Consider the following 5,708-nt stretch of genomic DNA (forward strand, 5'->3'; position numbering starts at 1 on the left):
ATGGATTGTCCTCGCGGCCCACAACTTATGTCTGGCTTGCTCCCTATACTGATCAGTCATAAAACTGAATTATCAATGTTCAGCCCTCAGTACGAGTCTGGCATACCAACCGGCTCCTTAGTTCATATCTAGAATGCTATTGAGCCCCGAGTATGATTCTGGCATGCCCTACCCGGCCCTCAGCTCATATATTGTGAGAACAAGGATTTGATTGCGCAGGGACAAGGCTTGAAACCTCAAACCTTGAGTTAATGCTTAAGATCAATGTCTGCTTCTGATTATAAGTTCCAGTCAAGTCTGGCAAGACCAATCAAGACTTGAAGATGAAGATCAACAAAGTACTTAAAGTATTAAATATGAGACTATGAGTATAATCAAGGTAAAGACAATAAATGAACAAGTAGAATGTTTGAAAGAGTTTGATTTGAGAGAAAGATGCAAGTGAAGTAAACGTGAAAATATTTATCTTTGGAGGAACAATCTGTCTTCTATTCATGTCATTAAATGTTCCTTATATAGGAGAAAGAGTTACATCGGATAAACCAAGTTACTTACATAGGACCGGATAAAGTGATTACTTCTGACACTTTTGATTATCCATTTTGACAAAATAAACTTAGTCCTATGAATTGTTACATCAAGAAAAATACAAGAATGATAAATGCAAGACGGAAAGATAATCTATGAACAACTTCTTCACTTTGGACATAATCTCTTCCACTCCGGACACCAACATCACTTCGGACCATAGACTGACTCCAGACGCTATTCCACTTTAGAACTAATACTGACTTCGGAACAACAAAAGGATAGTGATTGCTAGAGGTTAACTTTCAGGTTGCAACAATCTCCCCCTAAGTGAACTTAGCAATCCAATCAGCTTAGTTGGAATCTTCCTTAATGAACACGTACACCCGGTACAACCATTCTATGACTCTGATGTACCATTGCGGCTGACTTACGAAATTTGTATTCACGTGCTCGGGTGCTTCGGACTTTGATGCTCGGCTTATGAAATTCTGAAGGGTCTTGGTGGAAACCAGGTGTTTGTCAAGGACTCGAAAGAAGTCCTTCTGGTTTGTTTTTCGTTGATGATAGACAAAACCTAGTACTGGTTCATCGATGGGTCCCTCTGCCAAGATTTCAGCTTCTGGCAGTTTGAAGTCGATTTTGGCCAAGTATTTTTCTGTTCCGAACAGATAGGCCAACTCAAAGTCACACCAGCAAAATTCAGCAACATAATCTTCGAGGAAGCTTAAAGCAGTGTGGCAAGCTCCCATACTCAGATCCTCATATTGATTGCTTCGGAAGTGTGCAGCAATGCTCAAGATGTCATTTGGGTTGATTGCAGGAAAGTAGGCGTCAGTGACGGTTTTCTGAATTGGTTTGTTTCGGAAGATGTAATAGCGGTACATCACGCAGTTGAGTTCAAACTTGGTTAGGATCGTCCTTTCGAATCCAGAAATCTTGGTGATCCATTTCTGAGACCAGACTTCTTTTTGAGGAAGTGCGTTCTTGGAATAAAAGGTCTTCAATCTTTCACGTTCAGTCTAGCTGATCATTTGAGGATCATCTTCCAGATGGAGAGGAGCGAGCTTGGTGTAGAGCTTGCTGAAAGGAGAGAGAGGCAAGTCGATCTGGTCTGAATCTTGATTCGAAAGATCATAGTACATGAAGGGAACTATGTCATTGTCCTTCAAGATTTCATCTCTGCAGAGAGGAGAGATCCCTAGCGTTGGATGAGGATTATCATCCTTGATGGATTGGATCCGTATGCTTTCTTCAAGAGCTTGATTGATCTCTTCCTTGGACCAACCAAATTTTTCTTTGGGAGGAGGAGCAGAGTAGGAGAAGTCCAAAATGGTCTTTTTGCCCTTGTCTTGTTTTTGGAGAGTGGATATGATGTATTTCAAATTTTTCTTTGGGAAAAGACTGTTGACCAAATTCTTTGCTCTTCCTTCGTTAGCACTTTGGCAGGATATTTCCTTGAAGCTTGAAGTCCTAATACTCCGTTCTTGACATACATATCCTCTTCATCACTTTCATCATCATCATCATTGTTGTCATCACCACCTGGAGAACCTAAAAGGATTTGTAGAGAGTCATCAGATTCATCTCGGAGTCTGAACTCCGAGACAGGTTTCTAGGGTTGAAGTCTTGAACTGGGTACTTCTCCCCTTCTTGCAACGGAAGGCCCGACAACCGATGCAAGCATACAAGACTCCTTCAGATCCGAATATTTGTCAAACACCTTTTTAAAACTGGTGTTGAGCTGGAGAGTTAGGGCATCATAAGCCTCAGCTGTGGGAGCCTGAGCTTTGAGATGATCAAAAAGCTGGGAGAGAATGGAGAGCATCTCATCAAATTTATTGTTCGGAAAATCCACGATGTTCCAACATGCCCTGAGTAGCTTGATTTGAAGCTGTTGCATGATGAGATTCATCTCATCCTTCTTCCGGATCTCCTTCTCTAAACGTTGGATTTGTTTTTCATGACGAATGTGGGTTTGCTTGATGAGTTTGTTTGAAGCACTGAGCATATCGTCATGAACTTTCAACATGTTTGTGATTGTGTCAAAGTAGATATCAACAGAAGCATCATATTTTTGTTCAACTTCTTCAATAGTATGGTTGAGGTGGAGAGAAATGAGCTGATCAAGTTGAGCTTCTCATTCAGCAACAGTGCGTCCAAACTTTTTGGCTTCGGACAATGAGTTAAGGATTGCATCAAGCTTCGAACCTAGTCTGAAAACCTTTTTATCAATCATTGTGTTGAGTCCGGACATAGAAGATTCGATGGCATCAACTTTCTTCCTGGTGTCGGAGAGGTTGTCTCGGAGTTCCAGAAGGGCAAAAGGATCAATGTAGTTTCCTGCAGATGATCCTGTGTCCGAAGTGGAGGTCTGAGATGCATGCTTGTCATCTCCTATATTCACAGGTGATTTCGGGGCAGGACCGGGCTTGGTTGTTGTAATTGCAGTGTCTTGTTTGGGAGTGGATTCAGTTTCACCTTCAGGATTGACTTGAACTTGATCCTCTATATGATTTTATTCGTCAATTGGTTTCGAAGAGGATGAAGAGAGTCCGAAGTCTAAATCCAGCCTTGATGAGGAGGGATTTAAAGGAAATGGAAATGATGAGAACAACTTGGGAGCAGCGATTAAGGCACCTTCATCATCGAACATAACTTCGTCGAATTGTTCTTCATTTGGATCAGGATGCATGGAACCATGAAGATGAGTCTTTGGAGTTTCTACGGAAGCAAACTCCAGATTGGTGATTTCATCAGTGGGGACAATAAAGAGCATGTTGCTCTGAATGGCCCTATTCCTCATGGAGATGAGAGTTGCTTCGAACTAGGATCTGGTGAGCTCCGGATGTCTTGACTGAGCGTTATCAACAAAATCTTCCCACATAGGATCGTTAACTCCTGGTCTTCCTTTACCCTTACCGGGTATCAGACCAGTTAAGGCATCTAAGGTGGGAGGGAGAACTCCAACCTCATAATGCTTGGGGTCCGGAACAAGGGTTTCAGACCATGCTTGTGAAGAAGAAAGTGGGATATCAAATGTGACTTGTGGGTTTGTTCCAGGGGCAAGGAACTATCGTCAACACCGGCATCACCTTGTTAGGAAGGTGAGGGTGGATTATGTGCAAACTCCCCGTGTGTGTGTGCCAGTGATATTAAAGCTCTGAAGGGTACTTCGGAAGAGTGGGTAGGAGGGGTAGAAGGATGGCCAGAGTTAGCCGAAATGTCCTTGGCTCCTTCATGTTGAGAGGAGGAACCGACTTTGGTTCTCTTTCTAGCTTTTGGCTTGGAGGGGGATGATTTCCTCTTGGCGGACTTCTTTTTCTTGCCTCCGGATGGAACTGCCTTGGCCTTGTCCGAGATGGGCTTAACATAGACATGGGTAGATTGTAATCAAAGTATCTAAGTGTTGTTTCAAATAAATGGACTCGGACGGAATTAGGGCTAGCATGTGTTCAGGTAAACGCCTAATAGGTCTGAAAGACTTTTGGTCCGGAAGGCGATAAGATTTGATAGTTTTAAAAGTAAGAAGTACCTCTTCTGGAATGGTGCTGATGGGAATGTGATCATTGCGTTCTTTGCACAATTGTTGGAGGGTAAGAGCCCAAAATCGGGGGCTTGAGATCTCATGTGGCTTGCGGTTGATGGCAAACTTCCGAAATTCTTGCCATAAAACTTCAGTGAGATCAACTGCATTGGTCTTCTCGGAAAAGATATTATAAACAACGTACAACCAATCCTTACTAAGTGAGTCAGCTCCGCCATGTTTGCCCGATAGTCCTCTTACGATGAAGTGCATGAGAACAATCCATAACCTTGATACAACAGACTTCTTGAACTTCTTTTCTTTGTACTCTTCACTGTACCCAATATGGTTTAGAAACGACTGAAACTCTTCAGTCGTTGGTTCTTGAACCTTGAAGTTTTCTGGGTTTTCTTTAACACCAATCGCCTTCAAGAATGTCGATTTGTGAACAGACACGATTCTGTCTCCAGTTATCTTGGTTTCAAGAACATCGTTGTTGATCTTGATTCGTTCGAAAGTAGCATGAAGTAGACAGAGAGGAATTGGTGGGTGTGGTATTTTGGTAAGAGGAATAGAGATAGGATGATTTGCGATGAACTCGATCATAACACGGATTGATTCGTCATAATCGGTTGGATCCAGAGAGAATAGTTGGTTAGTGTCCCTAAGAAAGGGTTCTGATGACATAGACGATGAAGAACCCTTCGATGATTTCTTTTTGTGTGCAGGTTTGGTGGTTTTGGGAGCGGTTTAGGAGGACACCATTGTTGCAGGTTGAGAGATTTAAAGAACACTTGAACTGAGAGAGAAGATGAGAGATGAGGGTTTTGAGAGCGTAAAGGGTAAAAGGGGTTTTGATTGGCTTTTATAGGTTTAGGAAATCAATGGGTCGGTTTGAAAAGCAATGATGAAACCCGTATTTGGAAACGGATCACATTTAATGTGTTGCCAAAAATGGGGTTGAGTTGACCTTTTGTAAGTAAAGTAACCATGATTTAACGTGAAGAATGGAAACTGTCGCTTATGACATGATGTTTGATTTTCGTAGACGTGTGCAAAAGTTGCGAGTTTCAAGGGTAAAAGGACAATCATCAATAAAGAAGTAACTGTTAGAAACGTTTCACCTTAAAAACTTTTGGACTTCTGCATGTGTTTTGATTTCGGAACAATGGGGTTCCGGAATGTTTTGAAAACAGTTTCTTATCATGAAGAGTCTGGGATGAAATTTGGTGATCTCGGAACATGAGAGAGTTTTGAGACATATTCCGGAATGAAGCATTTGAGTCAAAAGGATCCGGAGTGATTTTTTAAAAATTTCGGAGTCAAGAGTCCGGAGTGAAATGTTAATGAAATTCCGGAGCAAAAACTTTGATGAATTTCTGAAATGAGTTTTGAAATGTTCCGAGGTGAACTTTGAAAAACTTCCGGAGTGAAATTTGAGAAACTTCCGGAGTGAAATTTGAAAAACTTCCAGAGTGAAATTTGAAAAACTTCCAGAGTGAAAAGAGTTCAATATCGTTCCGAACTTGAATTCCGGGATGATCTTATGAAGTAAGTTCCGAGATGAAGATAGTGCCAATTTAACTATATTGGTTATGGACATCATATGATAAGATGAGTTGTACAACTTAAAACTCCAACAGATGGTTAGATA

Source organism: Lactuca virosa, chromosome 4, assembly GCF_052849685.1.
Source record: "Lactuca virosa cultivar CGN04683 chromosome 4, Lactuca_virosa_CGN04683_v6, whole genome shotgun sequence".
Classification (NCBI taxonomy): Eukaryota; Viridiplantae; Streptophyta; class Magnoliopsida; order Asterales; family Asteraceae; genus Lactuca; species Lactuca virosa.